We start from the raw sequence: 22,477 nt of genomic DNA on the forward strand, positions 1-22,477 counted from the left end.
CTCCTGTGGGGGTGCCTAACCCTAAATCCCCCTGGGAATCCCTAAACCAGACCCCCCCTACCGCAGCTAAGAAGTCCCGAAGCCCAGTTTACCTTCGTTTGGCATGCCGGGCGTCGGGATTATGGCGGGTGGATAATGATAGGCGTCGGGATTTCAATGCCTATCATTAGTCGCATGCTGGGATTTGCCAGTCGGGAAGCCGGCGGTTGGCTTCCTGACTACATACCAATGTCCCTATGTAATAATAAGCTTCATAGTTCTTTTGAAATGTATGAATTTTTTACAGACTAATCTGCAATAATTTCAGTTTCAAAGATGTATGTATAATCACTGATACCTTAAAAAAAAGTTGCGCTTGGTACTATAGTTTGGTATTGCAAGCTTCATAGTTCATACACAGAGAAGTGAGGAGGTTTCCCTATGTAATAAGCAGCTTTATACACAGAGAAGTGAGGTTTCCCCATGGAATAATAAGCTTTATACACAGAGAAGTGAGGAGGTTTCCCTATGTAATAATAAGCTTCATACACAGAGAAGTGAGGAGGTTCACCTATGTAATAATAAGCTTCATACACAGAGAAGTGAGGAGATTTCCCTATGTAATAATTAGGGATGAGCGGGTTCAGATTTCTGAAATCCGAACACCCCAGAGCCCCCCCCCCCCCCCGATCCAACCCGGGAACCGAGTCCGGGTCGAGTTTTCCCGCCTGACTCAGATCCGAAATCGAGGCAAAACGTCATCATCCCGCTGTCACATCTCGCGGGTTTTGGATTCTATAAAAGGTCCCTGCGTCTGCGCCATTTTTCACTCCGGCTGTGGACAGTGAAGAGAGAGGGTGGGAGTTAGGGCTGGCTGTGCTGTGTTGTGCTGCTGTTGTCCATGGGGGCTGTGTCCACTCCAAAGTCCATAGGGGCTGGCTGGGCTGTGTTGTGCTGCTGTTGTCCATAGGGTCTGGCTGGGCTGTGTTGTGCTGCTGTTGTCCATAAGGGCTGGCTGGCTGTGTTGTGCTACTGTTGTCCATAGGGGCTGGCTGGGCTGTGTTGTGCTGCTGTTGTCCATAGGGGCTGGCTGGGCTGTGTTGTGCAGTGTCCCATAAAGGCTGTAATCCTAAAGGGTGCTGTAGTGTTGTCCAGGGAGTGATCTGTCCATCAGGGGTGCTCCCCCCAAGTGCAAAAAAAACAATTTTTTTCTGTGTTTGTGAATTATGTGCGTAGTAGCCGCACGTGCATCAACAAAGTAGCGCAAAGCATGCGCCTGTGTCATAAATCAAGGGCCGGCTGGCTCGTCCGTTAAAGGGTGCTGTAACACCCAAAGTGCACTCTAAAAAAAATAAAAAATTATTTTCTGTTTGTGAATTATGTGCGCAGTAGCCGCACGTGCATCAACAAAGTAGCAGCGCCAAGCGTGCGCCTATGTCATAAGTAAAGGGCCGGCTGGCTCGTCTGTTAAAGGGTGCTGTAACCCCTGAAGTGCACTCAGAAAAAAATTATTAGTTTTTTTTTGGTGTTTGTGAATTGTGTGCGTGCAGTAGCCACACGTGCATCAACAAAGTAGCAGCGCCAAGCGTGCACCTGTGTCATAAATCAAGGGCCGGCTGGCTCGTATGTTAAATGGTGCTGTAACCCCCCAAGTGCAAAAAAAACAATTATTTTTTCTGTGTTTGTGAATTGTGTGCGCAGTAGCTGCACGTGCATCAACAAAGTAGCACCAAGCGTGCGCCTGTGTCATAAATCAAGGGCCGGCTGGCTCATCTGTTAAAGGGTGCTGTAACCCCTGACGTGCACTCAGAAAAAAATATATTTTTTTTTTTTGGTGTTTGTGAATTGTGTGCACGCAGTAGCCACACGTGCATCAACAAAGTAGCAGCGCCAAGCGTGCGCCTGTGTCATAAATCAAGGGCCGGCTGGCTCGTCTGTTAAAGGGTGCTGTAACCCCCAAAGTGCACTCCAAAAAAAAATTATTATTTTTTCTCTGTTTGTGAATTGTGTGCGCTGTAGCTGCACGTGCATCAACAAAGTAGCGCCAAGCGTGCGCCTGTGTCATAAATCAATGGTCGGCTGGCTCGTCTGTTAAAAGGTGGTGTAACCCCCAAAGTACGCTCCATCCCCCAAAAAAGAAAAAATAATTTTTCTGTGTTTCTGCGTCTTAGCCGCACATATATATCAATATCACATAAATAGAGGACAAAAATTTGTCAGATAAAAATAAAATAGGGAAAGATCAAGAACCACTTCCTCCTAGTGCTGAAGCTGCTGCCACTAGTCATGACATAGATGATAAAATGCCATCAACGTCGTCTGCCAAGGCCGATGACCAATGTCATAGTAGAGGGAATATATAATCCCAAATGACAAACTTCAGGAAAATGATCTTAAAAAATACATTTAAATCATCTGAGGAGAAACGTAAACTTGCCAATAAGCCATTTACAACACGGAGTGACAAGGAACGACTAAGGTCTTTCCCTATGTTCATGACTAGTGGTTCAGCTTCACATGACAATGGAAGCCCTCCTCCTGCTACAAAAATCAAACGAGTTAAGCTGGCAAAAGCACAGCAAAGAACTGTGCGTTCTAAAAAGATATCACAAATCCCCAAGGAGAGTCCAAGTGTGGCGGCGGTTGTGATGCCTGACCTTCCCAACACTGCACGGAAAGAGGTGACTCTTTCTACCATATGCACGCCCTCTGCAAGTGCTGGAAGGAGCACCCACAGTCCAGTTGCTGATATTCAAATTGAAGATGTCACTGTTGAAGTACAACAGGATGAGGATATTGGTGTAGCTGGCGCTGAGGAGGAAGTTGACGAGAAGGATTCTGATGGTGATGTGGTTTGTTTTAATCAGGCACCGGGGGAGACAGTTGTTGTCTGTGGGATGAAAAAGCCCATCACAGTCATGCCTGGGCAGAAGACCAAACATTTCACCTCTTTGGTCTGGAAATATTTCTATCCAAATCCGGACAACTGTCTTGCCATATGTACCATATGTAAAGGTGGAATAAGTAGGGGTAGGGACGTTAACCACCTAGGAACATCCTCCCTTATACGTCACCTGCAGCGCATTCATAAAAAGTTACTGTCAAGTTCAGAAACTTTGGCTAAGACCGTAAGCAGTCCCGGGACACCTGAATCCCTTTGTCCTGTTGTATCCAAATGCCTCCAAACCACACCGTCAACTCCCTCCTCGTCAATTTCCTCCTCAGTCAGGATCGGAAGTAGTCCTGCAGGCCATGTCACTGGCATGACTGACTCCTCTCCTATCCGGGATTCCTCCGGAGGATCCTGCATTGCTACGTCTACTGCTGCCACTGCCGCTGTTGCTGCTGGGAGTCGTTCATCATCCCAGAGAGGAAGTAGGAACACCACTACTTCTTTTACTAAGCAATTGACCCTCCAACAGTCCTTAGCGAGGAGGATGAAGTACGACAGCAGTCATCCTGAAGCAAAGCGGATAACTGAGGCCTTGACAGCTATGTTGGTGTTAGACGTGCGTCCGGTATCCGCCATTAGTGCAGTGGGATTTAGACAATTGATGGAGGTAGTGTGTCCCCGGTACCAAATCCCGTCAAGATTCCACTTCACTAGGCAGGTGATACCGTGAATGTACAGAGACATCAGAAAGTGTCCTCAGTGTCCTAAAAAATGTGGTTTTACCCAATGTCCACTTAACTATGGACATGTGGAACAGGGCAGACTAAGGACTATATGACTGTGACAGCCCACTGGGTAGATGTATTGCCTTATGCAGCAACAACAGCAGTGTCACCAGTAGCAGCAGCTCAGAATGCCAGCTCGTTCCAAGGCAGACTACGCTGTGTATCATCGGTTTCAGTAAAAGGCACACCGCCGTCAACCTCTTAGAGAAACTGAGGGAAATCATCGCCCAATGGCTTACCCCACTAAGACTCTCCTGGGGATTTGTGATATCTGACAACGCCACCAATATTGTGCGGACCTTACATCTGGGCAAATTCCAGTACGTCCCATGTTTTGCTCACACAATAAATTTGGTGGTGCAGAATTTTCTGAAACACAACAAGGACGTGCAGGAGACGCTTTGGGTGGCCCGAAAAATGTCTGCCCACTTTCGCCATTCAGCGACTGCGTGCCAAAGACTGGAGCACGAGCAAACAGTCTTGAACCTGCCCTGCCATCACCTGAAGCAAGAGGTTGTGACGTGGTGGAACTCAACTCTCTATATGCTTCAGAGGATGGAGGAGCAGCAAAAGGCCATTCAAGCCTACACATCCACCTATGACATAGGCTATGGAGGGGGTATGCACCTGACTCAAGCGCAGTGGAGAATGATTTACGTGTTGTGCAAGGTTCTCCAGCCCTTCGAACTTGCCACACGTGAAGTCAGTTCAGACACTATAAGTAGGAGCAGAGGTGAGTCCGCACTAGTAGTGAATAAAATAAAAACATATAAAAAATACACTATTTATTGTAAGATCATTCAAGAACCAACATGAAGGTTAATCACTGGGAAAATCCTGGACAACTTTTGGTTGGTGGTGCACCCATAGGATTTGTGCTGTACACATAGAAGGGTATTTTTTGCTCAAAGCAAATAGGAAGAAAGACAAATAATACCTATTCTGGGGCACCCTTTACACAAATGCTGAAAAATACAGGATGATAATGGAGCAATGAGTAACTAGAATATAAAACTTAACATTTAATGTAGAACCTTAAAAAAAAAAAGAGTATTCTACCATCCAGGTAGAATCTACAAAAATACATAAAAAACATACAGGAACAAGTACAGATATATCCACTCAGGATAATGTGGTCAATCTAATAGAACAATTCATAAGATCAAATAGTGACCACACATATGTACAAAATCAATTTTGTACATATGTGTGGTCACTATTTGATCTTATGAATTGTTCTATTAGATTGACCACATTATCCTGAGTGGATATATCTGTACTTGTTCCTGTATGTTTTTTATGTATTTTTGTAGATTCCAGCTGGATGGTAGAATACTCTTTTTTTAAGGTTCTACATTAAATGTTAAGTTTTATATTCTAATTACTCATTGCTCCATTATCATCCTGTATTTTTCAGCATTTGTGTAAAGGGTGCCCCAGAATAGGCATTATTTGTCTTTCTTTTTTTTTTTGCTTCTATGTGTTCAGTTCAGACATTGCCAGCTTGAGTAAGGTCATTCCCCTCATCAGGCTTTTGCAGAAGCAGCTGGAGAAAGTGGAGGAGGAGCTAAGACGGAGCGATTCCGCTCGGCATGTGGGACTTGTGGATGAAGCCCTTCATTCGCTTTGCCAGGATTCGAGGGTGGTCAATCTGTTGAAATCAGACCACTACATTTTGGCCACCGTTCTCGATCCTAGGTTTAAAGCCTATGTGGTGTCTCTCTTTCCGACTGACACAAGCCTGCAGAGGTGCAAAGACCTGCTGGTGAAAACACTGTCAGCTGAAGCGGAACGTGACATATCAACAGCTCCTTCTTCATTTTCTCCCGCAACTGGGGCTGCCAGGAAAAAACTTTGGTATCCTAAGCAATCCGCTGGTGGTGATGCAGGGCAGGCAGGACCAAGTTTGGACATCTGGTCTGGACTGAAGGACCTGGCAACAATTTCTGACATGTCTACTATCACTGCATATGATACTGTCACCATTGACAGAATGGTGGAGAATTACATCGTTGACAGCATCCAAGTAGGCATGTCAGACAGTCCGTACCTGTACTGGCAGGAAAAAGAGGCAATTTGGAGGCCCCTGTACAAACTGGCTCTATTTTATCTAAGTTGCCCCCCTCCAGTGTGTACTCCGAAAGAGTGTTTAGTGCAGCCCGGAACCTTGTCAGAGAAAGGCGTAGGAGGTTGCTTCCACAAAATGTGGAGATGATGTTCATGAAAGTTAATTATCAATTCTTCCAGGGAAACCAGCCTCCAGAACGTACAGAGGGACCTGTGGTGGTGGATTCCAGAGGGGACAAATTAATACTCTGTGAAGATGAGAATGTACACAACACTGAAGAGGGTGAGGAATCGGTGGATGAGGAGGATGAGATCTTGCCTCCGTAGAGCCAGTTTGTGCAGGGACAGATTAATTGCCAGCTTGTTTTGTGGGGGCCCAAACGAACCAATCATTTCCGCCACAGTCGGGTGGCAGACCCTGGCGCTGAAATGATTGGTTTGTTAAAGTGTGCATGTCCTGTTTATACAACATAAGGGTGGGTGGGAGGGCCCAAGAACAATTCCATCTTGCACCTCTTTTTTTTCTTTGCATTATGTACTGTTTGGGGCCTAGTTTTTCAAACTGCCATCCTGTCTGCCACTGCAGTGTCACTCCTAGATGGGCCACGTGTTTGTGCCGCCCACTTGTGTCGCTTAGCATAGTCATCCAGCTACCTCGGTGCAACCTTTTGGCCTAAAAACACTATTGTGAGGTGTTCAGAATAGACTGGAAATGAGTGGAAATTAATGTTATTGAGGTTAATAATAGCATAGGAGCAGAAAACCCACAAATTCTCTGATTTTAGCTGTTTTTATGCTTTTTTTTCAAAAAAAAATACAGATCCAAAACACAAAACCCAGAACCCAAAACATGGAAGGGTGGTTTTGGCAAAACCAATCCAGATCCAAAACTAAAACACAAAACATGAAAAGTGGCCGGTGCACACCCCTAGTAATAATAAGCTTCATACACAGAGAAGTGAGGAGGTTTCACTATGTAATAATAAGATTCATACACAGAGAAGTGAGGAGGTTTCCCTATGTAATAATAAGCTTCATACACAGAGAAGTGAGGAGGTTTCCCTATGTAATATAATAAGCTTCATACACAGAGAAGTGAGGAGGTTTCCCTATGTAATAATAAGCTTTATACACAAAAGTGAAGTGAGGAGGTTTCCCTGTAATAAGAGAGACGGAATTCATTTTATATGCAAGTAGGAAAGTTAAACCACCGAGTCTGTAGTCTGCCTCTGGACAATCATGGGTTAAGGTTTTTAGTGAGGACAATGATCAGGGTGAGGAGGGTGCCCAGCGAGTCCCAATAGCCAGAGGATGCCCGCGTGTCACTGGGTGCGATGAGGCAGGGGGTGCTCCGGCGCGGCCTATTTGTAGGTGTGCTCTCCCTCTTCAGCTCCCTGGCAGTCTCGCAGGTCTGGCGGGCAGCGCGCGGCGGTCCGACAGGAGGCTGTCACTGCTACTCCCAGCCTGCAGCACTGTTTTAAACTCGGGTGGCTCCGGCTCTGAGTCCTGGCTGGGATCAGGGTGTGAAACCCTACTGGTACTGTGGTACACTTAAATGGAGTACCTGAATACTATATCTAACCTCTTCACGGTGACCCTTCTTTGCTTTGGCTATGGCATGGGTATGGCATCCATGACCAGCAGGGCCCCCGAATACTCGGGTGCTTAGCACAAAGTACCTGATGGAGGGAACACATGTGGACAACAGGTGCAGTGCAATAAAGAAATGTTGGGCGCCAGACCATCTCATGAGGCAATAACAGGAAAACTTTATTTACACTCCTCCATATCCTCCAGCACAGTAAGCGTAACGGTTACAAGCTCTACTTCACTAACGTCCTCCAGCACAATTCTTGCAGCAGAAGGTAAATGCTGTATTTTACGCTTAATGGTTACAGAAGATTGGTTGCGTTCCACTCCAAACGAACACCTCCAGCGCAGACTTAAACATATGACACAGCAGTGAAATAGTAGCACATACCCGGTGTCGCTGGGCTCAGTAGTTCTACACGTCAGTCCAATAAAAACTTCATACAGCATAGAGGGGACTCCAGATTCGAAGTTCATCGCACTCATCTCTATCCTCACGAGAAACTGCTAACGTGCGGCAATTACACAGGGACCCTCTCTCCTTCCATCACCCCGCATACACCTTCTTCAGGCATACTAACGTCCTGTATATCCCAGGACTCTGCCTCTAGTACAAGTCCCACTATCCAGGGACCTTTCATCTGACATGCTGGCAACTTCATGCAGACCATTAACCCTTTCACTGCTGGGCTTCTCTACTTCAGCACATGGTTACACAGGATTCTTCTATAGGACTCCCCTCTAGCCACACTGCCATTTTGCACTGAGCCCTCCCTCACTATGGGGCACTTCTCCAGGGGCTATCAACCAGGGATCCAGCATTACATATCAGACACTCACCCTCTCATCACATGGGCTGTCTCTTCACAGGAGATCTCTCATCTTCCACTGTGGCATCAGGCAGCACTTCCTCTGCAGTGACTTCCTCACTCTAACAGGCACTCTGCTTCCAGCTGCTACCTCTGCAGCACTCCCCAATCCTCTTCTAATAAGGGAGTCTCATTAAAATAGTGCTGCTCCTCATACAGCAGCTCCCTTGCAGGACTGTGGGGAAGGGTGACTCCCCCCTTGTCTGTATCCAGGGACTTCAAGACTCCTTATAGCCTAGGGGCTTCTTGCAGGGGGCCCCTTACTGCATTACAGGGGCATTCCCCTGTACATATGAAATGTGGCTCATGGCAGCAGCCATGCTCCCTCCCCTGACCCTCAGGGAACCGCGGGACCTCCCGTCCCACGGCCCCAGCCTAAGATGGCCACACTCCTTCTTCCTCTCCAAGGACCCTTTTTCGCGCTCCTGTGAGGCCACGCCCCCTTTCCCCATGAGACCACGCCCCCTTTTCAGCCTGCTTCCTCCTGGTGATTGACAGATGATGTCACCAGGAGGTGGGGCTTAAATACGGGGGCGGAGCTTAAGCCTGTCTCTGCCGGGTATTACAAGGGGACTCGTTAGGAGAGCCGGGGTCGCCTGAAGGGGGGTCCAGGCACGTGCACCTTATAGGTCACAGGGCTTTGGTGCCTCGTGGCATGGGTCAGTCTCCTTTAGGTTCTGGCCCTCATGAGGGGAGGGGAGCTTGGCTCCCAGGTGCTGGTATTGAGTCTTTAAAAAGTTTGGGGGGTGTAGCATTGACATGTGCCCAGGTGGTGGCACAGCTCCTCCTGTACCTGTGGACACATGTTTGGTGCCTCCCCCTCCTGTACCTGCCGTGCTTGTACCCGCGTCTATGCCTGCAGGCGTAGCGGCGTCTGCCCCCCTCGCTTCTAGTTTCATGTCTGCTATGGCTACTGCTGTGGCGCCATTGCTTGCAGGTTTTCAGGTGCCAGCGGTGTGGACATCTGTGCCAGCAGTGGATTTACAGCAGTTGGGCACCCAGCTTGCACCACTGGCTGTGCAGTTCCTGCAGATTTTGGCGCCGGCTTTAGGTTTGCAAGGGTCACTGGCTCCCGCGGGGGGTACTGCTGCTTCTGGGGGGGCCCCTGCTGTAGCGGATAGTGGCATTGCTATTGCATCTGCTCCCTCAGGGGACAATTTGGTATGTGCTGTGCCTGGTACAGTTGCTCCCTTGTCCGTTTCTATTCCAGATGCTGCGTCTGTGGTCCCGAAGACTGGCGTTCCCACCAGGGATGGGGTGGTGACCGAAGAGGCTGGAGATGGTGTTCGGGCAAGTGGTGCTGGTGAGTTGGGTTCTTCATCCGACGCAGATTGGGAGGCTAATTCCGCGGGGGCTGGTAGTAGTCATTCAAATTCGTCGGGTTGTCGTCTGAGGTGTCTCGGCGCAATTCTCAGCAGGGATCCCGGAAACGTCGCCGTAGGGTACATAGGTCCAAGAAAGGACATCGGGGATCGTCATCTTCTCCATCCACTGATTCCTCTTCGGAGTCGTCAAGGAATGGCAAGGTTACATCTAAACGGCGTCGGCCTTGTAGCCTTAGCTCCTCTGATTCGTAGGACCCGGATGAGGCGGTCCATTGCACCAATGCAGCCGTCATCCGATGTCTTTGTCCGAGGATAAGGTAGCGCATGCGTGGGGTCGTTATGTCTATGGTTTTTTTTGCTTTGACCTCTAAGGCCCGCAAAAGCTTGTAGGCGCATATAAGTCCTACACAAATTGGTTTAGTGGGTCCTTTGGGATTGGGGCGCTCGTGGCCAAGATCTATGTTGAATGGGATGTTCAATTTCACGCGCTTATTCAAAACATTTAGCACATTTTGCATTGGTGTATCACGAGCCGGACGGGGGAGCTGGGAGTGGCTCACTACTTGGATTATTTCCATTTGGTGGGTCCCTCGGAGTCCCCCCGTTGTTCTCAGCTTTTAGCGGAGGTCCTTGGTCCTTTTACGGTCATGTCCTTTTGGGGATCGAGATGGATACCTTAAAAGGGGTGTGCCATTTACCACAAGAGAAGGTGAACCGGCTTCACGAGGCGCTGGCGTGGGCTTTGGCGTCTGGTAAAGTTACTTTACGCCAATCTCAGTCTTTATTGAGATTTTTAAATTTTGCATGTCGGGTGATACCTATGGGGAGGGTGTTTAGTCGTCAATTGGAGCGGAAACCATTGTGTGTGCGAAAACCGCATCAATGTATCCGGCTTTCGGTGGAGTTGATTTGGGACCTCAGAGTTTGGGTGGAATTTTGTGTCTGCATTCAATGGGGTATGCATTTGGATGTCGCCAGGGGAGTCCAGTTGCGTGATCCGGTTGTTTACGGATGCAGCGGGCTCCTCGGGTTTTGGGGCTTACTTGAATGGCAGATGGTGCGCAGCCCCTTGGCCTGATGAGTGGGTGACCAGGGGCTTGACGAGGGATCTTCTCCTTCTAGAGCTCTTCCCTATCATGGTTTCCCTAGAACTCTGGGGGCCCCCATTTTGAGTAACCGCAGCATAATTTTTTGGTGCGATACCTCAGCGTTGCTTACGCAGCGAATCGGAAGCGGGCCGCTTCTTTGCCAGCTTTATTTTGCTTACCCAATTTGTGTTGCGCTGCCTACAATTTAATATACGGTTTCGGGTGCAGCATGTCCCGGGGATGCAAAAATGAAATCGCAGACGCATTGTGGCAGTTTGATTGGGTGCGTTTCCGACATTGGCCTCTTTGGCTGCGCAGGTCGGTGAGTCATGCCCATCTTATGTATGGCAGGCTTTTGAGCAGGCATGGAGAGGCTAGCTTATCGGCCCCTGGCTTCAGGTATCTTGCAAAGTTATCAGTCTTCCTGGTTGGAATGGCGGCAATTCTCGGCTCGCACAGAAAACCAAGGTAAGACCAATCGGAAGCTTATTCTCGGTTTTGTGTGGAGTTTATATGATCCCGGCAGGCGCTGAGCCATAGCAACTACGGTTTTAGCGGGTTTGTCCCATTTTTTCGTGTCAAGGGTCTGGAGGATCTTTCAAAGACGTTTTTAGTAGACAGACTTTGAAGGGTTGGGCCAGGATAGCCCCCGTCCCCTCAGGCACATGTCGCCCTATTGATTTGAGTCTGCTGGTGCAGTTATTGCAATAGCAGATAGCCGTTTGCAATTCCGAGGTGCAGGCTCGGTTGTTTAGTTTGGCTTGTGTCATGGCCTCTCATGGGGCATTTAGGGCATCAGAGTGGTGCACCTTCAAAGCAAGGTATGCCACCTCTTTCATTTTCCGATGTTTTTTGTGGAAGATTCGGCCGCGTTGCGTCGCATTCGGTGATCTAAGACGGACCAGTTGGAAAGGGGTTGCTGGGTTTCCATGCGGGCATGCACGAACACAGAGGTTTGTCCAGTGGTGTGGGCTAGGCTTTAGTGAGATCATTGTCCTTCTACGAAAGGGGTGGTTACAGCATACCGATGGTTCCCCAGTGATCCGTTTCCAATCTGCTTGAGTGTTAAGGCGGAGCATGGCGGCGCTTGGGTTGTCCCAGGGTGATTTTGGTACCCATTCCTTTAGAATCTTAGCTAGGGGTAATTCAGGGGTTGGTAGAGTAGGGTATGGTGGCGGTGCGGTTGTAGGAACGGGACACGGAAGCGGGAAAGAACGGTAGCAGTCGCTATGTATCTTTTGCAGCTTGAGGTGCTCTCCCTTCCAATACATGGCTTAGGCTGATTATACCCTACTGGGGTCAGCGGCAACCGCCTAACCAGGTGGGCCTTATGCTGTGTCATTGGGGTGGGAGGTGGATACCTTGAGGATGGTAATGGGCTGGCTGCTTGCCTCCCATTTAGAAGATCTGAATGAGTGTGCAGATAATGATATTGCTTATTGGGGCCGTTCTTTCTGCGCCACCATACTATGTCTATTCTTTCCTTCTACCTTTACTTAGTTAGTTGAAAACCTAAATAGTAGGTTAAATAGTTTGTTATTCAATAAAGCTGACCTTTATTTCCCCTTAAGTAAGTCTCCGTGTCTTTATTTCATTATGGTTAAAAGTGTTAAGATGTTTTACTCATGTTGGTAAGAGGGAGCACATATCAGACGATGGGGAGTTTATAAGCTTCATACACAGAGAAGTGTTGAGTATAATACAGACAGTCCCAGAGCCCCCTCCCGGCTAGTTTAAGCCATAAACATGGATAAAGCCAGCAGTATTTAGTATTTTACAAGACAAAAATAAAAAATTTATCTAGGTTTGTTCCCAAAGTAGACACAGCATCCTGCGTATTTCCCGGAAGCGACCTCTGACGGGCACATGGGGGCATCAGTCGGTTCCTCCTGGACAGTGTGCAGGCAGCTTGGACAAACGCGTAGACGCACATAAGAGAGCATTGTGAGCCAGCGACAGTTGCATAAATGACCCTTTTGTGTTTTCATTGGTAATTGTCGGTAATGTGCAGTTTAAAGTCAGATTGTGAAATGCTGGTACTTCATATTTACCACAGAATAATAATAATAATAATAACATGTATTCAGTGTTGCACGTCATGGCAGCTCGTAACCTAATACACACGTTTCTGTAATTGACACACAATGTAGTCACCTGTGAAACGCAAGATCCATCCAGCCCATTGTGTGCAGGGACCAGTCCCGTCTCCCGGAGCCCCTCCCGGTAGTCATGGGCAGAATGATTCATTCTACTGAGTTGAGCCACATGGCTCAGCTCAGTAGAGTGTCTCGAGACAGTGTCTCGGGACACGATTCTTTTAGGCTGTGCAGACTAGAGTAGACTACTGAGTATTGGCAAGCAGATGCGCCGGCGACTCAGAGTGAGTCGCTGATGGCTCCGCCCCCCGCAGCCCCGCACTGCTGATCATCCATCGGCACTGACTCTCCCGAGTCAGTGCACTTACCTCGGGACCCAGCGCTAGCTGCGCAACTCTGAGTGAGTCGCTGACAGCTCCGCCCCCTGCAGCCCTGCACTGCGGCATGGGCACACTTGCAGGATCACATCAAAGAGGACTTTGCCGAGCTGCCGCAGACCACAGTATTAACACACCACACTGACACACTGTAACTGCCTACTGGCTCCCTCTGACTGTGTGACTGTGAGAGGCTAGAGAGGTGGGTATCTCGACACATCTAACTTTGAGTGACTGGAATCATTCACACCAGGGGCGTATCTACCCATTGGCCATGATGGCACTCGCCAGGGGCGCCGACCAAAGGGGGGACGCCGTCCGGCAGTGCCACCAGCAGCCAAGGGGTGGACAAGTCCCCGGCCTCACAAGTGTAGGGCAGACCACAGTGAGAGTGGTCTGCCTTACATAGTTTACATGTAAGGCATAGTTTACATGGCCGCCAGTGGCCAGACAGACTCTGGGTGGCCGCTACTGGGGGCACTTTATGGGGGGGTGTCTGTGACTAGGAGCATTGTACAGGGGTGGCCACTACTGGGGCAATTTAAGGTGGGTGCCTGCGACTGGGGGCACTGTACAGGAGTGGCCACTGCTGGGGGCAATTTAGGGGGGGTGGCCACTACTGGGGGCACTGTATAGTGGGGACTACTACTGGGGTCAATGCAGCATAGGGGGGACTACTACTGTGGGCACTGTATAGGGGGGTCTACTATTGGGTCTACTACTGTCGGCACTGTATAGGGGGGACTACTACTGGGGCAATGCAGCATTGGGGGACTACTACTGGGGCCACTGTATAGGGGGGACCACTACTGGGGGCAATGCAGCATTGGGGGACTACTACTGGGGCCACTGTATAGGGGGGACCACTACTGGGGGCAATGCAGCATTGGGGGACTACTACTGGAGCCACTGTATAGGGGGGACCACTACTGAGGGCAATGCAGCATAGGGGGAGATTACTACTGGGGAATTACTACTGGGGGCACTGCATGGGGGGGTAGGGGGGCGTCAGTCCATTACATTGCCAGGGGCACTTGGATCCCTAGATACACCACTGATTCACACATCTAAATGATTTGAGTAATTTTGTCGAGACACTCACTCACTAGCCATCTCTATTTCCTGGTACATGTACAGAAGTTATTGTTATGAATAGGGCGGCAGGATTCCTCGGCTGTGTATTGTGCTCTAGGCAATATGCTATGTATGAGAGACTCTCCACTTCCTCCATATATAACTACATCCTCCATCGCACACCAGCCTCAGTCTTGGCGCAGCCACTGGTGAGAGGACTGGTCACTGAAGTTGGGAGATTCTGGAAAGGATGTATCCACAGCAAAATCCTGCTCCAAGCGCCTTCGGGCCCCCTGAGGGGTATTATGGGAACCCCAATCCTGTGGTGATGATGTCCGAGCCCACGGTGGTTATGATGGTGCCTCAACCGGTCTATAAGGATTACCTGGGGTTGTCTATAATGAATATGCTCTGCTGCTGTCTGCCCCTGGGCATTGCTGCTCTTGTCTTCTCCCTGCAGGTAAGTGTGTGAGCAGAGCCGTAACTAGACATTTTGGTGCCCTGTGCCAGAAAGCGCTTTGGTGCCCCCCCCCCCAATCTTAAACAGGGACAGTGCATGCCACAGGCACTCGGGCCAAAGGAGGGGGGTGGTCTCATAGGGAAAGGGCATGGCCACCCTATAGTAGCCCCAATTCACATTACACCACAAGTAGTACCCCTTATTCACATTACACTAAATAGTAGTGCCCCTTCTACACGTTACGCTGAACTGTAGTCGCGCCCCTTACACATTACGCCACACAATAGTAATGCCATTTGCACCTTATACAAAAAGGACAAATTCCCCCCCTTACACATTATACCGTCATCATATATGTCTATATGATGATGCGTGTGTATATATATATATATATATATATATACACACATACATAAACAAGCACGCACGCAGTACCTGGTTCTGGTGACACCTGTTTTGGACGCTTGCTGCAGGTCCTGTGCTGCGGGTGCTGTCTGTATGTGTGTGTCGTGTGCAACTCACTGTGTCTTTGCTCTGCGGGGGCTGGAGGCAGAGCCGTTAGCGATGACTGATGGCCCGAGCTCCGCAAAGGCTTATGGGAGGAACTGCTGCGGCTGGGCATGCGCAGCAACTCCCCCGTCGGTCCTTTTTTTTTTTTTTTTTTGACTTAGCTTTTGAGCAGAAGCAGAAGCTGTACAGCTGTGCTGCCTGATTGGAGCTAATCTCCGATCATGGCAGCGGGACGAGGGGCGGATGCCCGGGGGAGTGGGAGTCACCAAAGGATGGGCTGGTCAGCCAAAGGAACCGGCACTGCGGTAACTAGCCCGGCGGCCCAATCTGACCAAGACTCTCCAGAGGAGGAACCCCTCCCCGTGCTGCTGCTGCGGCATGCGTCACTGCCGGCTCCCTGCATCCTACCTGCCCAGCAGAGAAGGAGCCAGGCACACCGCTACTATTATACATTGCAGCAGGCGGCAGATTACAGGGGGTGAGCGCGGGTGGAGATGGTCGTTCCGCCCTCAGAGCATGTGCGTTCTGTGCGGGCGCACTGGCCACACCACCCTAGCTACGGCCCGGTGTGTGTGCGTGGTGTGTGTGTGTGCGTGTGAGTATATATATTGTGTGTGGAGTGTGTGTATACTGTACATATTATTTGTGTATGTGTGTATATACATATATGTGTGTGTATAACTGTATACAGTATATGTATGTGTGTGTATATATATATATATATATAATATAGTGTGTGTGCGGGGTGTATGTATATTATATTAGTATGTATATATGTGTGTGCGTGGTGTAAGTATATATGTGTGTGCGTGGTGTATGTGTGTGCATATATTGTATATTATATATATGTGTGTGTGTATATATGTGTCTGCATGGTTTATGTATATTATATGTGTGTATGTGTATATACTGTATATTATATGTGTGCGTGGTGTATGTGTGTATATACTATATATTATATGTGCGTGGTGTATGTGTGTATGTACTGTATATTATATATGTGTGTGTGCGTGGTGTTTGTGTATATACTGTATATTATATGTGTGTGCGTGGTGGGTGTATATACTGTATATTAAATGTGTGTGTGTGCATGGTGTGTGTATATACTGTACATTATGTGTGTGTGCGTGGTGTGTGTGTATATACTGTATATTATATGTGTGTATGTATATATGTATCTGCCTGGTTTATGTATATTATATGTGTGTGTGCGTGGTGTGTGTGTGTGTGTATACTGTATATTAGATGTGTGTGTGTGTGTGTATATATATATATATATATATATGTTACTCACACATGCCAACTTTCTGGCAGCCCCTTCCGGGAGGGGGCTGCCAGGTTGGTCCAGCAGGGAGGGTTCAGGCAGCTGTAAAGGGCGGAGCGGGGGGGTGTCCGCGGTCGCGGGGGGGTGGCGGATGTACGGGAGACTTGCCTCCTCTTGCGGGGTGTCGGGAGCGGCACCCAATTTTCGGGAGGCTCCCGACAGTCCCGGGAGAGTAGGCAAGTATGATATTATGTGTGTGCACGTGGTGTATGTATGTGTGTGCGTGGATATATGTATGTATATATACAGTCAGGTCCATAAATATTGGGACATTGACAGAATTTTCAGATTTTGGCCTCTATTCACCACCACAATGGTTTTGAAATGAAACAAACAAGATGTGCTTTAACTGCAGACTTTCAGATTTAATTTGAGGGTAATTACATCCAAATCGTGTGAACGGTGTAGGAATTACAACAGTTTCAATATGTGCCTCCCACTTTTTAAGGGGCCAAAAGTAATGGGACTATCAACTCAAAAGCTATTTCATGGACAGGTATGGGCTATTCCCTCGTTATTTCATTATCAATTAAGCAGGTAAAAGGTCTGGAGTTGATTCTAGGTGTGACATTTGCATTTGGAATCAGTTGCTGTCGACTCTCAATATGAGATCCAAAGAGCTGTCTTGAGGGTTCACCACAAGATGCAAACCATTGGTGAGCCACAAAAAACAGGAAGACCAGATTAGAGTTTGCCAAACAACATCTAAAAAAGCCATTACAGTTCTGGAACAACATCCTATTGACAGATGAGACAAAGATCAACTTGTACCAGAGTGATGGGAAGAGAAGAGTATGGAGAAGGAAAGGAACTGCTCATGATCCAAAACATACCACCTCATCAGTGAAGCATGATGGTGGTAGTGTCATGGCGTGGGCATGTATGGCTGCCAATGGAACTGGTTCCCTTGTATTTACTGATGATGTGACTGCTGACAAAAGCAGCAGAATGAATTCTGAAGTGTTTCGGGCAATATTATATGCTCATATTCAGTCAAATGCTTCAGAACTCATTAGACAGCTCTTCACAGTGCAGATGGACAATGACCCGAAGCATACTGCAAAAGCAACCAAAGAGTTTTTTAAGGCTAAAAACTGGAATGTTATGCAATGGCCAAGTCAATCCCCTGACCTGAATCCGATTGAGCATGCATTTCACTTGATGAAGACAAAACTGAAGTGAAAATGCCCCAAGAGCAAGCAGGAACTGAAGACATTTGCAGTAGAGGCCTGGCAGAGCATCACCAGGGATGAAACCCAGCGTCTGGTGATGTCTATGCGTTCCAGACTTCAGGCTGTAATTGCCTGCAAAGAATTTGCAACAAAGTATTAAAAAGTGAAAGTTAGATTTAGGATTGTTTAGTTTGTCCCATTACTTTTGGCCCCTTAAAAAGTGGGAGGCACATATAGAAAACGTTGTAATTCCTACACCGTTCACCTGATTTGGATGTAATTACCCTCAAATTAAATCTGGAAGTCTGCAGTTAAATCACATCTTGTTTGTTTCATTTCAAAGCCATTGTGGTGGTGAATAGAGGCCAAAATATGAAAATTCTGTCAATGTCCCAATATTTATGGACCTGACTGTATATTATGTGTGTGGTGTATGTATATTATGTGTGTGTGTGGTATATGTATTTTATATGTGTGTGTATATATTATGTGTGTGTGGTGTATGTATATTATATGTAAGTATATATGTGTGTGCGTGGTGTAACTATGTATATTATATGTGTGTGTGTATGGTGTATGTACTATATATATTTGTGTATATACTGTATATTATGTGTGTATATGTACAGTATATTTGTGTGTGTGTGTGTGTGTATGTACAGTATATGTGTGTAGAAACATACACAGATCAGTGTGATCAGTGTATGTTTCTGCCTGTAATTATTCAAAGAAAGGGTGAATTTATTTTAAAAATTAGGTGAGGCCCCCTCCCCCAGCATAACCAGCCACGGGCTCCTGAGCCAGTTCTGGTTCTAAACATATAGGGGGGGAGAAAACGTGTAGGGATCCCCTGTATTTTATAAACCAGCACTGGGCTCTGGTTTTAAAAATAGGGGGGAAAAATGGTGTGGGGTTCCACCTATTTTTAAAACCAACACCGGACTGAAACTAGCCGAGGTGAACCCTTTCACTTGTTCACCCTGGCCAAAGCATTAACACCCCAATCTAGTCAGCCCAAGCCAGGGATCTCTCGGGAGGTGAGGACCCCCCAATTAAAAGGTTCCCCCTCTCCCAAACACCCCAGACTTAGGCTGAAGCCTGGGGCTCTTCTCTGCTCCCCTGGCCGGTAGATGCAGGGGTAAAATTTGGCACCTGTACCCTCACTGTAAAAAAATTGTAAAATAATGTCAGTACTCACACACCGTAGAAAGTAAAGTTTTACAACATACTAAACACACTCACACATACTTACCTTCTCCCCGGTGATCGGTCCCCTTGTCCAGTAGAATTCCACGATTTCCCTAAAAAAAAAGATTCCATTACTCACCTATCTTCTGATGTAGCTCAGATAATATAGAATGATTCATATGCATGCCCGGCGGTGCCGCAGGGAGGCTCTAAGCTGGATGCCCGCTGAGATGTTATTACCAGCAGGCGCTCGGCTCCTTCCCTGCAGCGCCGCGTTAGCCGGAGGCTGGAGTTCTCTTCTGAACTAAAGCTTCCGTCTCTCTCCATGCGCACTATGGGAGAGACGTCATGACATTAGATTTTTCACCCAGGCTACTTTCAGATTTTATTATGGGTATGTTATAATGTATCATGTTTTTGCAACCATTAGAGACCATATATGATGTCATAAAGACCCATTTTCATTGTACTTGGTTACATAATATGAATCATTTTTGACTATTTTTTGGTCTCTTGCATGTTGTATATCCTTATATGAGACTTCTATTTATCTCATTGGTTGATCTCATTTTCTAATAGAATAGATTTTATTTTCATACTCAATCACCAGCAGGTAACCATCGGATGGTTATATAATTTTCCGACTTTCTTGGTTTATTCTCAAATACCCTGCTTAACTATATATATGTTGTTTGTCCTCCATTTTGTCTGTCCTGAATTTTATTTTTATTTATATTTCTAATAAACGTTAAGTTTTATCTTATTATAGCAGAGAACTGTGCCCCTACAATATAGAGTACTTTCTTTTTTTTTTCTTTCACTATGTAGTTTACTCTCTGGGTGCACCTCCCATTACTTATTGGGTACTATTTCCCAATTATGACTTTATGATTAAGGAGTTTTTTTCTCTGCTGTCACATATTAATACCAGTGCTTGGGGTTTCCCCTCAATCCCCCTTTTCCCTCATTTTTACTATAATCAAGGAGAATTGGCAAGTATGATTTACACCTAAATGCAGTGTTACAAATAAGCCCCAATGTCCGGGGTTGACGACTTTCTGGCTGCCCCTTCCAGGAGGGGCCAGCCAGATCGGCAAATTGAGTGGGCGTGGACGGCATTTGCGGACTGAGCTGGGTGTGGCTGCGCGCTCGCATCATTTTGGCTCTGTCCCCCCTACACAATACCAAGATTACTGGCATTGTGAAGCAGGGGGCGGGACCAAAATGACGCAATTCAGCGAGAACCTGCTGCAGAGGAATCTCTTATTACCGCGGGATGGGGGGAGGGGTCGGTAGCTACCGGGAGGTTTGCCTGCCTCTCCGGGGGGGGGGCAGGAGCAGCACCCAATTTTCAGGAGGCTCCCGGAAGAAGCGGGAGGGTGGGCATGTATGCCAATGTCTTCATGGCTGAAAAAAAGGGAACAATGACTCAGCTTTGTAACAACAATGGGAAATAGTTCCCTACTCTGTCATAGTACGGGGAAATTCCAATGCTGTATATTTGGGTCTTCTGTTCCCAATTCCCACTGGCCTTCCTGTCTGCAACCCAAGCTCAGGTCAATCTCAGCAGATTTACATACAAAGCGAAACATCTAAATTTCTCTCAAGGTTATGAAAACTTTCACATATAAATGTTCATCTACCTATTGGATACAATTATATTGTATATTGAATGCAGGGGGTTGGAGTGGAAAGCACACTGCTGCCATATTGGATAAAATCCAACAATAATTACTTTTCGTCACCTTTCTCTCTTTCCCCAGACGCGGGACTCTGTACAGCGCCAGGACGCGGATTCCGCATCCAAAAATTCCAGAACAGCCTTTACCCTAAATATGGTGGCACTAGGCATCGGAATCTGCTTTCATATCATATGGATTGTATTAATCATATATTATATGGTGGCGTTCGGCACGACGACCTCACGTCAGTATTATGGATAATACAAGAAAACTGCAAAGGTGCAGACCATATCACAATGCAAAGAGCCTGGCAGCAGGGGAAAAGCAGCTTTATAGTGAGGGGAGGCACGAATATAACTTATCCCGAGAAATCACAAATAAAAGTTCATTTTTTAAAATTTAGTTTAAAATGTACTAATAATGTAATAATAATGTTATTTACACCTAAATGACCGGGTTTCTGCATAAAGGACAAGCTGGGAATTCCTGATATGTCTGCAGGGAGCACAGGACTGTTCTGTCTGAATTTGCACAATGTGATTTTTACTTCCTGTGCTAAAATACTGTATAGAAGAATAAAATGATGTTTGCACAGTTGTGTTTGGGCTTATTGACATATTTACAATCATTAGAAGCTTTTATTGCCTTGTTATGAGCAGTATAGCAACCACCATTTACCCCTCAATACATGTTTTATTATTATTATTTCTTAGTATATTCCTGTCAGTGGTTGTCCATGTGTAATAATTAGATGTAGTATACAGTTGTTTTATAATATTATTTATACTCAAATATATAATAGATGTATTTATTTTCTTATATGACAATCGTGAGCTTGTCAAGTGATTATGAGGAACATATAAAACTAGTGCTGCCATCTAGTGGCAATGGGCAGAATTTACAGTGACTATACAGAAGTGCTATATGATATGGAATGGATCCTGCTGATATTAATTTCTTTATGATATAGATATATACCCAAAAAATAAACCTAGCACTTAGTGAAAAAGTGCGACAAACTTAATAATAAAATGAACAAATAAATAAAATAGTTTGTGCACATATAATAATTGTTGTCAGCCTCACCGAATAATACACCTGTTCAGTGCAAAATCTGTGTAAAACCAAAAAGATAGGGGGCGCCACACTCAGGGCCCTATTCATCATCGGGGGCCGTATGGGATACTTAACACATTGCGCCGATGCGGGGAAAGCTCCTCCGAAAAGCAGCTGTCCTGGCGATTAGCAGCGCAGGTAATTTAGGTTGCATTTATCAAGTACATTCTATAAAGTGATAGGTAGAAGCTGATTGGTTGCCAGGGATAACTTCTCCACTACTCCACAGCTTCATACATCTACCCCATTGTGACTCACAGGAATTAGCAGCATCCTATTGATCTGTCAAAGGACACAGTTTTAACAGCAAAAAACATTACTCACCATATCATAATATCTATATTTTGCCACAATTTATCTTTTTTTTTTTTATTAACTGACACCAATTTAACAGGACCTCCCAGCGCCGGTCATTTGTTTATATTCATGTTGTGCTTTTCGCTAATTTGCATCTTCATGAATGAAAGGAATAAAATGTGTAGGAATAATATGGCAGCTCAGGGATACTTTTTTTTTTTTTAAAAGATAATTTTATTTTTCAAAAATCAAGTGACAGAAAAAAATTGAATATGATATCAATAACAGTAAATGACAATGTGCAATAGTTATACAAAAGTAACATGGAAAAAGCAAACTGGTGTGTAGATTCAGCCACTAAACATACATTAGGGAAGTAGAAATATAGTCCCAGTTCGAATAATAATTGTATAACACTACAAAAATAGCCCATGAACAATATTATAATATCCAAAGAAAAGCAAAACAATACATATGGATATCTGGATAGATAACAGAAAAAAAATACAAATATTAGAAAAAAGGAGGGGAGGTGGAGGAAGAAAGAAAAGAAGGCAGCGTTGCAGTAGAATCAATGAAGAGAGA

At 46.4% G+C, this 22,477-nt stretch overlaps 1 long non-coding RNA gene across 1 annotated transcript; it reads left to right on the plus strand.

Moving 5' to 3' along the window:
- The first annotated feature begins 14,340 nt into the window (after window positions 1–14,340).
- On the plus strand, window positions 14,341–21,073 carry LOC148523452 (uncharacterized). The gene is made up of 2 exons (XR_015878467.1): window positions 14,341–14,603; window positions 20,561–21,073. It is a non-coding gene; the product is annotated as an uncharacterized LOC148523452 (long non-coding RNA).
- The last annotated feature ends 1,404 nt before the right edge of the window (window positions 21,074–22,477 follow it).

This window comes from Taudactylus pleione, unplaced genomic scaffold (assembly GCF_031769625.1).
Source record: "Taudactylus pleione unplaced genomic scaffold, aTauple2 ptg000133l, whole genome shotgun sequence".
NCBI classification, from domain to species: Eukaryota; Metazoa; Chordata; class Amphibia; order Anura; family Myobatrachidae; genus Taudactylus; species Taudactylus pleione.